This window comes from Lissotriton helveticus, chromosome 5_1 (assembly GCF_964261635.1).
Source record: "Lissotriton helveticus chromosome 5_1, aLisHel1.1, whole genome shotgun sequence".
Lineage (NCBI taxonomy): Eukaryota > Metazoa > Chordata > Amphibia > Caudata > Salamandridae > Lissotriton > Lissotriton helveticus.
The window spans coordinates 2,083,855,252-2,083,868,970 of NC_136065.1; the positions used below are offsets into that span (position 1 = coordinate 2,083,855,252).

The 13,719-nt window shown below is 44.9% G+C and overlaps 1 long non-coding RNA gene across 1 annotated transcript in view; it reads right to left on the minus strand.

Annotated features, from left to right (window-relative positions):
- The window catches only part of LOC144756334 (uncharacterized), a 251,909-nt gene that overhangs the window by 211,037 nt on the left and 27,153 nt on the right, over positions 1–13,719 (minus strand). The window contains exon 2 of the long non-coding RNA XR_013595128.1: positions 572–747. This is a non-coding gene — a long non-coding RNA (uncharacterized LOC144756334). The remainder of the gene's footprint in view (positions 1–571; positions 748–13,719) is intronic.

Here is a 13,719-nt window from a genome sequence, read left to right on the forward strand (position 1 = left end):
TTTATACAGAAAACACAAAATAGAAATGGATAAATACAGACAAAATTAGCAAAAAATAAATATGGATAAATACAGATGGACATGTAGATAAAATATAAAATAAATACCATAAAACCGGGAGCCCTAATTATAACAAACATCTCTGTATTAGTAAAAATTGACACATACTTGTGAGCGGCCCCCCTGGGTACTCAGATTTGCAATGCATGAGTCAAGTGCTATCTTAGGCAAGCAAAGGTATGAGACTGATTACCAGCCAGAGAAGGAGGAACGGACAAGTTATAACCCACTCATCTCCATCAGCTTACCTGGAGATGATCTGCACTGGGCATTTAACAACCTGCCAGCCACTGTCAGACATTTTGATTTATTGTTGTCAGTTCTGGCAACGTCTCACCATAGCACACACTCATAAAATCCAGTTATTTTTAAAGACTTGATTTCAAGCCAATTTTAGTACGGAATAAATGCAAAAAAAAGTAATTGCAGACCTTAATAATATTGAGATGAATGCGAAGGCACACGTGCCATCGTGAGGGTTCAGTATTAAATTGTCAACACACATGCCTACCTGATTTCATCTGTTTTGCCAGTCTAAAGCCTGTCGCCGTGATGAGGTGCTCTGCTTGGAGCCATGCTGGTCTGATGTCCAGGAAGTGTCTTCAAAGTCCTGCTTTCTCTCAAAGAGAGGGCTCTAAACAGGTCATTTATACCATCCAAATCATTTACTTTGCATAAAAATCCACCCTGTGACAGGTGGGAGAAATAATGTGAGAATTAATTTGCATCTTCATGTTAAAGTCTAAAGGTTCTATGCCTTTTCCTAAGGACCAGCTAATCTAATCAACACACACACACAACCCCCACCCCCCCCATGCTATTCGAATACACAATTGATGGAATAAACATTTTTTCACGATAATGAAAACTATTCAAAATTAATAATGTCTTTGTAGCTTGGGCCGTCAAACAACAATATGGGGAGTGGGGGGGGTTCCTAAGAGACATTTAAAGTAAAATACATAATATATTTCCATCCTTCTATAGTGGTTTACAGCCTTACCTCAACACATGAACAGGTGGCTGGTAATATTTGAGAAAATAGGGCAACCTTGGCGTCTCCTGGCCTGTAATAATAATGTTTATAAGTATAACTGATCAGTAAAATCCCAAAGATTTTTGGAGGAAAACACTGAGGGGTAGATTTAAAAGCCCCATGTGCCGTTGGTGCGTCACGTTGCATGATGTACAGGTGGCACAACCTTTTGAGCGATATTTATAAGCACAGTTAAAGCCACCCTGCGTGTCTTTACCTAGGCTTGTAAATATCTCCCCTTTTCACGCAACACTTTGCGTGTCAGGGGCGTGACATGGGTGTTGCTGTGGGTGCTCCCACGCAACATGAATGTCCACTGATGCATTTCCAGATTTACGAGCAATCGTGAATCTGGAAATGTGACAGAATGATATGCCATCCTAGAGGTGGCGTAGCGAGGTGGAACGAGGAGAAAAGTTTTTTCTCCCAGTTTTTTCCTCTTTCAATGCGTGCTGCATTCTACAGCACACAATGGAAGAAGAAATCGCCTCAATTGGGCACCTTCCTGCACAAAAACAATCTCCCCACAATGCAGGCATTATTGCACCATGGTGCAAGGGTGCCTGCGCTGCCGCATGGCAGCATTTTGTGAGACAGCGCAGGGGGAAGCGCAGATGCTACATATTGTTGTAAATATATTGCATCCCTGTACTTCACAACTAACACAGCACGGTGTAGCAAAATTACTTGCCGCACCACACTGCGTTAGTTTCTTGTAAATCTGCACTATAATTTACCACCACAGTTCCCAAAGATTCCCCTGAAGATAGCGCATGAACCTTCCAGTAAAATGCACCATTTGCCACTAGCTCTCCCTACAGAATCCACAAAGGGGTACCGCAAACCTGCAAAAGGTTCCTCGGTATTCTTGCCTAATTTTATAGGTTTTTAAATTCACAATCTGCTACTCCTTGTGCACCGGTCAGAAAGCCCCGGCCCTCATTCTAAAATGGCCGTCCAATGGCCTCCCCTGCTGTAGTCCACAAAATCCCCACTTCCCTGTGAAATGCCCGGTGAGTAAATTATTCTTAAACTCCAGTCATAGTCGAATGGATTATCATGTACTTTAAAAGTCAACACAATGTCCCTTTGGTTACTGTCAATTAAGTAGTTCATTGTAGTAATAATAGTTGTTATCATTCTATCAGCTCCTATCGGTCACAGGATCTTTGGAGGCGCCACTGCTGCTTATGATTTCGTTTGATATGCAAATGATGGTTATTGTTGCCAAAAGTTGGCTTAGTGGTGTTTCAAAGTGCACAACGGAGCGACGTACACTAATATACAAGCTATATTAGTTCCTGAAATAGTCGTCATTGTTTTTTAAAAACATGTTCCTCACTTAATCTGTTATTAACCGACTTCATTTCCTAATATCAGACGTTTGGCTTGCAAAACTAAACGGCAACACGTTCCCCTGTGCTTCTATCCAGGGAAACTTTTACAAAATGAATAGTTTTTCCTTTGCAATAAAGACTGCTAGTAATTACCTTTAAAAACGTCATTAACGTCACAAATACAGTTCTATCTAATGTTATATTGAATGAAATGTTTCTTCTCTATTCTTTAACCCCTTCGATGCTGGCCCGTTTCCGCCGCTGTGCGGGAAACAAACGAACAGGGCGGGGCCGGGACAAACCCCAGCCGTCATCAGCACACGAGCACCGCGGAGCGTGACGGCTGGGGTTGCCATAACCTCCCTAGAGTTCAGGGGGAGGAGCTACGAGGAGAATCTTTACTTGTTTTTAATTTAGAGGTAATAGGGTGCCTGTCTCCATGGTTAGTCCACTCATGAGGTAGGAACTGGGACGAGAAAGAAGGACAAATAAGGGAGGAACTCTGAGGCATATTTACAAAGCTATTGTGCCACTGGAACGTCACTTTACCAGACGTTCCTGTGGCGCTATGCCCTGTTTCATATTTACAAAGTGTCATTAAGCCAGTTTTTGTGGCTTAACGCCGCTTTGTAAATATGGTTAACCCCGGGCGGGTAACAATGCTCCGTCCGCTGAGTTTGTGTAGTTTTGCCTACTCCACATTCCGCTGCGAACTCGGAGTTCAGGCAAACCTACGACTCCGTGGCAGAGCGTAGTTCACCAGCCCCTCCACCCTCCCAAAGTTATTAAAAATAATTAAAAAGGCACTTACCTGCCACGTCTTCCTCGGCTGCCTCCTCCTCGCAATGGCTGCTCTATCCTGCCTCCTCCTCGCACTGAATAACCCCTATGTGTACGTCTTGCGAATGCCCATGAGCAAGACGTACAACGTAGGGGTTATTCAATGTGAGGAGGAGGAAGGAGAGAGCAGTAATTGCGAGGAGGAGGCAGCAGCGGAAGACGCGGCAGGTAAGTGCCTTTTTAATGATTTTTTATTGCTTTGGGAGTGGGTAGGGAGCGTGGCGTAGTTCCACAGATTTTATTTTAACCCCTTCCATGCGGGGCTGTTTCCTCCGCTGTGCTGGGGGGTGGGGGAGCGCGCACAGCGCCCCCATGCTCATGACGAGGTCAGCTCGTCATGAGCTACGGCGCTCCGGTGCTCATGACGTGCTGAGCTCGTCATGGCCACAGCCGTTCCTATGGAACGCTCAGCACTGCAGGGGACTCAGCCCAGCATGCGAGCGTTCCACGGAACGGGCGCGGTCATGACGAGCTCAGCTCGTCATGAGCACCGGAGCGCCGTAGCTCATGCGAGCTGAACTCGTCATGAGCGCTGAAGGGGTTAACTCTGTGTAACTATGAGGAGCACTACTCTGCACATTCCGCCCAGGCTTAAATATGGTACCCTTTCATGCAGTGTTCTGCGTGATAGGGGCGTGCAATGGGTGTTGCTGTGAGCGTTCCACGGCAACACGCATTGGTGTTTGACGCTGCCTCATATTTACAAGGATATGTAAATCTGAGGCAGCGAAAAAAACTAAAGCCATGCAATAGCAAGTGTTAGAATGGCGTAGCGAGGAGAAATACTTTTATTCTCCTCGTTTTTGCTATTTCTATGTGTGCGGCACTCTGCAGCACACATGGAAAGAGCAAAACGCCATTAAAGATTATTTATGTGCAGGAAGGTGCCTGTTCCTGCACATAAACAATCATTAAATAATGACGTTTTGATGCTTTGTGTGGTGTAAAACACAGCACACATAGAAGTAACAAATCACCACTGATTGTTTAAGTGCAGGAAGGGACATCTTCCTGCACATAAACAATCGTACCCTGCAACGCAGGCACCCTTTCATTATGAAGCAAAGGCGTTTGTGTTGGAGCTAGGCGACTGTTTTTAGCGCCAGCGCTAGGAAAACTTGGGTGAGCTGTATTGTTGTAATACGGCCCCTTCCTGCTTTTTCGAACTGACAGAGCTGCAAATTTTGCAGCAGCTCCATGCTCCTCCATATCCGAGTAAATATGCCCCTCTGTGTTGTCATCATGTACTTAAGACTTGTGTCAAGGAAATTCATTTCTTTGTTCAAACCACAACTTGAGTAACATGCCTGAGGTCCTGCTTCTGTAACGAAGTAAGCAATAAATGACGATTGTAAAAAGGAATTGTATCTCTGATCCCCCGATATTGCAAATGTACACTAGTTTACATCCAGTTTATGAATAAATGTATGATTTTTCAAAATTTCAAAAGAATTCCAGCAATACTCGAAGCCTAAGCAGTTACACATGAGTATTTTTACATGTTCCATAATTACACATATCTAAGTATTTCTAGAAGTGCATTTGCACTTGATACCTTTTTTATACATTTTTCAATTGTTTTCCCTATGGAGAAATCATATCCCCTACATCTTAAACTAATTTGGAGGCATTGCCTCCCAATATCTACCATAATAATGATGTACATCTCTCCTTAAGAGGAGTACATTTCTAATCCTATCCAGGATAGGATTGTGCCTCTCAAATATCACTGAATACCTATAAAATCACTGGCTTGTGGGGCGTTCTCAACAATTTTTCATGGCGTTCCACCCTACAACACCCAGTTCATGCCTAAGGGGGCGTGTTTACTACCTTGATAACATTACTCCATACTGGTGTAATATCACATATGTTGGGGTCCATAAAGCGCTATCTGATTAATCGAAATCCGCAACTGAGGGGAGGTTTCAAAGGTTTGAAGAATCAAAAATCATCAAATTAGTGCCAATCGATAATCAATACATGAATGCATTTCTAAATATGAAGTTCAAGTCAATCAAAGTCCTATAAGAAAGAGGACGAAATAGTCAGTGCTCAATTTGTAAAAAACATAAGTGATACGGCCCTCGTCAGGAGGCAACTGTAGCTTGCGACACCCATTGCCTCTGCCATGCTAAAAATGACACCACATTTACGAACCATGACACTCCTACCAGTGTAACAATTCAGACTATTCCAGGCTCCCAAAGCTATAACAATGGTAGGGCAGCAGGTATTAGTCATTTATAATGTATATTGAATGAATAAACAACTGTTGTTGTCCTCATCTCTAAATTACATGGCGCCACCATGTGGCAGACTGTCATAAGTGCCGGTATTGACAATTTAGGGGCAGATTTACAAGCCCCTTGTGTCACTTTTGAGCCACCGTTGCGTCACTTTTTGTGACGCAGCAGCGGCATAAACAATGCGCCACGTTGCGGCCTATTTACAACGTGACGCATCTAGGGAGATGCATCAACTTGCGTCACATTATACCTTACTTACTTACTGCTTGTAAGGTATAAAAGCACAGGGAATAAAACATACATAAAACATTTGACAATTACAGAATAAATGTACAAAATTAAGTACAATAATGTTATCAGTAAACAGCGTAAAGAATTAATGTAATTTGGTTGGGGGTGCTTAATACCTCCCTACTCTTAAATTAATTGTTAACATAATTGCAAATCCAGCTCTCCTAAAGCTAAGCATATGTGGCTTTCTAAGCAATAAAATAGGTTATTCACCTGCTAAAAGGTTAAAAGAATATAAAACTCTAACCTTAATCTTAATATAGAACAAGTATTACCCTTCCTATTCTCCAACGATTGTACAGCTGCCATGTTACTGTTTTGCCACTTATACAAGTTTCTTGTAAGGGATGCCTAGCTTTTACCTTATTCTCCACACACTCATCAGAAAACAAGAGAGAGCAAAGATTGAAAACCTGCATGTGACGTATCTCAGAATCCTCAGTGCCTCCTTATGTTCCCTAACTCCCAGTTTCTGACAGAGCGGAATAATCCAACACCTCCTTTGCGATATATAAATTGGGCAGAAAAAGATAATGTGATCAATGGTTTCCTTTTGATCCCCACAGGACAGGCAATGCAGCTCCTTTGCCCATAGTACACGCTCCCATTTTGCAGTAAAAGCCGGGACAGGTAAAGTTGCATACCGGAACTGCAAGTAGAGACGCCTGGCTGGAGGAGGTTCTATTTAGTCCTGGAAGTCATCTAGCTTGAAGGAATCCTTAAATGTAAGATAGTCATTTTTTTAGGGTTCCATGGCTTGACTGGCTATACATACGATTATCTTTATATCACCATATCACCAGTATGCCGTTTTAATATGTGATTTGGAACTAGCCCCAGCCCGGGCAGGGGTATTCCATAAACCCTAATGCCCGTGGCTATTAATGTACCCTTTACATTCTTCAGCCATGGAATTCTGCTAGAGCCCACTTGGGCCAATATTTCCTCTAATTCTTGACGGTTAGAAGGTAGCTTCGGGGTAACCCAGATCATTCTCCAATAGAGTATGGGGAGCAGTGCCAATTTATCTGAAATATTTCTGGCCCCAAGGTCCAATCTAAGTGGGAGCAAGGGAGTGCTTACTGGCAAACCGACCAGCTATTGCATAAAGTGATTTTCCACCATTTCCAATGAGGTCGTAGCCTAATGTCCCCACAGCTAGGCACTGTAGGTGGCAGTCCCCAAGGCTTTAAGATTGTAAATTTAGATCGCTGGTAAAATAGGGCGAAACTGCAAACTGCATGACATTTTGAGAATACCTCCCACTACTTGCTCGGTTTTTAATCATCGCTGTGTAATGCGAGCTTGTCACCCCAGGTGTTCTGTAAGTGTGAGGCCTAGGTACACAAATGTACGGCCACATTCTAATGGGGCCCCGTCCAGAGTGAGATGGGTCGTGGTCGAGGATTAAGCATCTGTGTCAGGTATAATGTATGCAGGGTGGGCGTTCCCAGGCAGGAAAGCCTCGTACGTAAAAGTGGCGCAGTGAAATCTATTGGAGCAGGCGTAAGGAGTGGAGTAGTGTATTGGGAATAGGCAATCCCGTGCATTGCTGGAGTTGATTCGTGCTTGTGACATGACTCCAGCAATGCATGACTTTTGCACCAACAGATGTGTCAGAATTTTTGACCATCTGTCAATCCTTGCGCCATGGTATGCCGTATTGTAAATACTGCGCATCCATGATGGCACAAGGATTTCGCATGGAGGCACAGGGAAACTGATGCATCTATACAGATGCGTCAGTTTCTTGTAAATCTGCCTCTTAGTGCCGCGCACCGGAAACCACCGGCTCAAATTAAGCAGTGTAAATATTATAATATAGCCTCATGGGAACATTTAAGTAATATCAGTTCTCTTATAGAGAGAGTACCCTGCTCTGCTCTAAGCTGCCTGGAAACACGTTCTGAACTCTCATCTGCATGGCACTGGTTTAAAATCACACAAATCTAACATTTCACCACATACACAAAGTTCCCATAAAATGCTCCAGTCATGTTAAAGGAAGAAGATAAAATCTACAGCTCATTTGTTTCTCAGGATCCTTTACAATTCATCTTCTCTAAACATTCCTCAAATTTCCAATTATATATGCAACAATACAAGATACATTGCACCAGACTGTACTCTGCAAGTGTACTGGTGCAACTTATTCGAACAGTCGACAGTTTTCAAAAAGGAAAACATTTCACAAGAGAACGTAAGCAAAGACACATCGCATTAGTTAATTCATAATTCAGCTTCTCCTAGACGTAAAATGCACATATGGCATGAAACAAGATGACACCCAAGCGTTAGCCATGTAAAATGCAGGCCTACATTGGCTACAGTCAATTTAAACATGAATAATAATCCAGTCATAATATTTGCATGTTCAAATCTTAATGTCGATAAAATGCAAAACATTTATTATGATAAAATTATTTTACATGTGCGTAAATGGATTTATAAGTGAAAATTCATGTATAGTCAGTTGTAAAAAGAATCTGCACTTGTCCATCAACGCCTAAAATTACTAATACTCTGCACCAGGATTGTGTCACTTCTTTGGGGAAGCCCAACGAAAAAACGTTTGTTATTTACAAAGCCACACCTTCCTGCACAAAACTATTCAGACCACAATGCAGGTACCCAACATCATGGCATAAGGGTGCTTGCGTTGGGGCTAGGCAACTAGTGCTATGCAAGAGCAGACCTGTACCCTATTTTAGTAGATACAGCACATTTCTGCTCTTTCCTTTTTGTTCTGCATTGCATCAAAGTTTAGCAAATCTGCCCCCCCCCCCCGCCTTTGGCACACCCAAGATTTAACTTAAATCCACAGTTTATAAATCAAGCCTCTGTAGTTTTTTGTCAGGATTACTCACATGAATAGGACTACATTGGGTGCTGTGGTTTTTTTACGCCTCATTATAATTCATATTGTAAATTTATATAACTCTGCATCAGGCATTTAGGCTTGAACTCCGCCTTTATGTGACTTAACTTAATATTCCAACAGTGAAATAAAATGCTATGGTTCAAAACTACTAAAAAGTAAGAGCCCATATGAATGCTGTTTAGTCCATGACATCCAGTTGCTAATACTGCTGTCCTCTTTGCTGCTCCAGGCCGTGCTAGGCCATGTTTCAGCTGCTTCTCTTTGTCCACCTCACACAGGTGATGCTGCTGCTTTATGCTTAGCAACAGGAAGGAGTATGTTGACGTCACACCAGCCTTACATCTGATATTGTTCTTCATCACTCTGCACTCAAATGGAACTCAAGTTTGGAAATGTTTCTTAAGTATCACAGATCTTTCTGTGTAGAGTAAATGTTCGTAACATCATCCTTTTTCTTAAATAACAAAGGAATACAGTGAAGCCAGCATTTGTGAGTAACTGCAGCTCAGCCGAACTGAGTTTTATTTAACAAAGATTATTCAGATCAACACTCCATGAGAAGAATTGAGAAAAAAGAAAAAAAATGGGTGGACCCAGGTGTAAAGACAAACCAAAACCGAAATCAAGAAGAACAGTGAAGTAAAATGTGAACATAAGCAGTGTATTGGTTGCTTTATATCAAAGAACTTCAGGGGCGGCCTTAGGCATGTGCAAGTTGTGCACCTGCACAAGGCCACCAACCCCCAGGGGCCACCACGCCAATATATATCTTTAATATAATGATCCTCTGAGGATGAATACATATTTGTGTGGCGGCCCCTGTTCCACTTCCAAACACCCTGACCCTCCCCCCTTCAATGGCCTCCGCGCTCCGCCCCGCCCGAACCCCCTCTTCCGGGGCCTCCTACCTACGCTCCCTGCCCAGGGCGGCCATGAGCCTAGAGCCGCCCCTGACACATTCAATACAATTAAAGACAGAGGGAATAAATCATTGATCACAGACAGTGAAAAACTGTCTGCCTTGTACATTTGTCGACTGTGTTGCAACCCTTGAAGGGATAAAGGGTCTCTCATCAGGACTGACATTGCCTGTGGGCTGGGAAAGAAAAAACAAGCATTTGCAATGCAATAGGTCTCGCATTAGGCAAAGTTTGAGCTTTTAGTATTGTAAATGGCATTGGCTAATTTTTTTTGCAGTAGTTACGTTTTGTTTTTATAAAAAGGGACATATAAAATATGTTGCATATTGACATATAATGATGCAGCCCACCTATGACTTATGCAGCAGCAAAATGGAGCAGCATTGAGATCAGAGTGCAGCTCTGGAGGCCACATGTCCACCCACATAAGAAATGTTAGAGGTTGTCCATTGACAAGTTCAAGCAAAATGATGGGGGAACATACATGTACTGTATGCAGCCTATGCAGTAAAATTAGAAACATTGACCGTAGTAATTCCCACTAATTCCCCCACAGCAAGTTATCAGATGCTTCCATTACAAATCCAGATTGCACTTTAACTTCATTTTAAAACACATCAGCACTGCAATATGGTGGCTTGTGAACAGGTAGGTGTACAGTAGCCATAGCTGCCAAAGTTTGAGATTGCTATGTGTGACATTTTCATAATTTCAGTGTAATTATGAGTGACATTTCAACATCTATGAGTGACATTTTCTCATCAGCAAAATCAAGCAATGAAGACGAGGGGAACATATTAATATCATCACAGTATCCACGTCACAATATCAACTGCTTATTAAAAAATTGTCTTACCATCATCTAGGTGAGGCATACGTCAAGTGCATTATGACGATCCCCTGGACAACTTCAGAGGTAGCAGATTGGTTGTCGGGCTCTCATAACATTGTTAACTAAATCTGTCCTTGCACTTTTTGGCGCTCCATAAACTGCAGGCATGCTCGGGCCGCCAGCCACTGCGGGAGGCCAGCCACCGCGGGAGGCCGTAGCAATTAGAGTTTGACCCCCGGCCCTCCTCCAGTGATAGTCGCGCAGGCCTTGGCACTGTCCTCCCACTGTGCATGAAGACGACCCCCTGGACAACTTCAGAGTTTGAGGTAGCAGATTGGTTGTCGGGCTCTCATAACACTGTTTACCAAATCTGCCCTTGAACTTTATGGTGCTCCACAAATTGCAGGCAGGCGGGGGCCGTGGGAATTAGAGTTTGCCCCCACGGCCTTCCTCCAGTGATGGTTGCCCAGGCCTGGGCACTGTCCTGTTACTGACTCTTGCCGATCCCCACCCAGTGCCATGCTGCAGAAATGAGACAGTCCTGGGGGCCCTGATTAACTCGCCAGCAGCCCCACTGTGTGAGGGACTTGGACGATGCCCACACTTTTTCAAAACAGAGGCCACAGGTTATATTACAACTCCAAGGGAGGCGTGCAGCCGCATATTTAGATGGCTGCAACCGCAGGCGATGAAGACTCGGGGGAAAGATAGACCTGCCACTGATCCGAAGAGCTGGCTGAGATGAGGTGGGAGCACGGAATAGGAGAGGACCAACTTCTAGAGTTCGTGAGCCGGAGAGCCCCTTTCTGAGATCTTGCTTGAAAGGGGGAGGATCAGACTGGCAGGCTAGGACCTCGCAGTGGTGAGGGGACAGACGGCGGCAGCTGAGGACGGCACCTTTGACACTGAGAGGTGGGAAGGAGAACAGGCCCAAACTGCACTAATGCATCACCAGTGCAGATCAGACTGCGATGGAGGAACGGCCCGGAGAACGCGTCGGCCCTGCTGAAGGTGGGAACAGTCACGGGCGCAGGCCGAGACACAGGCTGAGCGTCCTGTTGCTAATAGTGCATTGAGGGTTGGATTGACCCCTACTGCACTGCTGTTTTGCCTGAGCGGGTTGCCTCGGGGACAGAGAGACGATCCTGGCACGAAGGGCTTTGGCCTGGCCAGAGAGTTCCGGGCGGGGCCGCCCACTAACAGACTGTCTGTCCTGGCGGCTCCTGTGTCACCGACTCCCTTCCGTCGGCCGCAGAAAAATATTGAATTTTCTCCTCAATAACAGCTAAGAAGCACGTGGCAGACCGGGTCGGAAAGAGCCCGCGGCTGATGGCGCCATGATTATATTAAAGCTCCCTCTGGCCAATATTATATGCCTGCTACGCCTGGAGTGCCCACAAAATTGCCTGCTCCCTTCAGCTCGAAAAACATACTCCTCGCGCTCGGCGGCACTGAGACGTGCGCACGCAATTACAACAAGCAAACATCTAAAATGGCAGAGCAAAACGGTAATCATGATGTGCCCCAGCCCACCACTGAAGAACATAAACCCAAAGCTAAGAGAACAGGACTTACTGTGGCCGCATACTGTAGTGATGTAATGCGTGGACAGGGCAACGAATGAAGAGTAAAACGGTTCATACTGTTTATCGTGGTGTAGTATCTCCGACTCACTAGTAAAAGAAACAAGAAGCCGTGAGCGTGCACACTCCCGAACTTCCGGTTTTGGGATGTGCACGCTCACGGCTGTCGTGGGGCGGGACTTCCGTCTTTACGAGAAGCCCGCGCCCACGGAGTGGATGGCCAGAGGACCGGTGGCAGCTGAGGCCGCTGATGCGGTAAGTGGGCCATAGTGGGGGGCGCGGTGTGTGTCTTTGTGACTGTGTGTGTGTGTGCGTGTGTGTGTGTGCGTGCGTCTGTCTGCGCGCGTCTGTCTGTGTGTATGCCTGTGCCTGCAAGGCATTATGGGCTGCGCCGCATATTAAATGAGCGGCTCTCCCGCTGCTCCGGGGAGAGCCACGCTGGCGCTTCGCTGCTTCCTGGGCCATAGATGGGGGGTCTCTGTGTGTAGGTGCGGCGGCGACGGGGGTGTGTGTGCCCGTGTATGGATGTGTATGTGCGCATGCGTGAGTGGCGGTGTGGCTGTGTGTGTGCGCATGCGTGAATGGCGGTGCGCGTGCAGGCAGTGAAATCCAAGACAAGCAAAGCTCGTACACCTTCTCGTCCGTCCTTCCCTCGAGACAGCTGACTATACGTCTCCGTCCCTGGAAGCATCCTTTGGATGCTCATTCCAGGGCGAGACCTAAAAAGGAGTGGCATGATTAAGGGTTTGGGCAAAGGAGATCAGATTAAAGGTGTATATTAAAGGATACATTCTGGCTGCAGTTGTAGAGAAGAGCAATCCACATGATAGGGACCACTAAGGAGTGGAAACAGTCCTCATAAATTGGACTCGTAGGGGGGAAATGTCCCTTTGTGTGTATTGGCTCCTGTAAACATAAAAGAGCTCACATTTTAAATATTGTCTGACCATAAAAATAGGTGTAGTGAGCAATAAAGGTGAAAAATGGGGTAGCTCAGCTTTAAAGGAATTGAAGAAGCAATGGTGGGCTATCTTCAGATTGCACAAAAATCTGTTGAGGTCGAATAGGGCCATCTGGAATTTTGAATACCAAAAAGTTACTCAAAAGAAGGAAATACGCGGTTGCCTTGGATTCAAACCAATTAAGAGGGTGAGGAGAGAAAATTCTTGATGAGTTTGCTTCATGTAGAGGCCAAGGTGTGTCCTTGGGGAGAGTGTGAAGTAGTGGATGACAGAGAAGCACGTTCAGGGTTCTGGAATGCTGCTGTTCATACCTCTGGCCTATCACCGTCACTCTAGCGGCAGCAAGTCTGTCTCCGCCAATGTGGTACTGCACATTCCAATGACGTAACTTCCCTTGGAGCCATCTGTCTTTCCTTTGGAAGATAAAGGTGCCCATCCGTGACGTAGGCCTTGTTAAACGGGGGAGGGACCGCACATGTCTAACGTCTTATTATTACTGAGTCATGTGCCTATAAATCCTCTTTGATCTGCATGAATCCTTTGTCCTGTGACAACTCACCTTAATTAATGAAGATTTACTACGCATGCAGCCCTTAAATTGCTCTCAGCATTTATATGATTTATTTCTGGAACCGAGCCGGTTGTGCTGCATTATTGCAATAAGTGTCCTTTCATCTACTTTTCTTTTTTTGTTATTGTCTCTTCTCTTGCATGCTTGTGATATCACA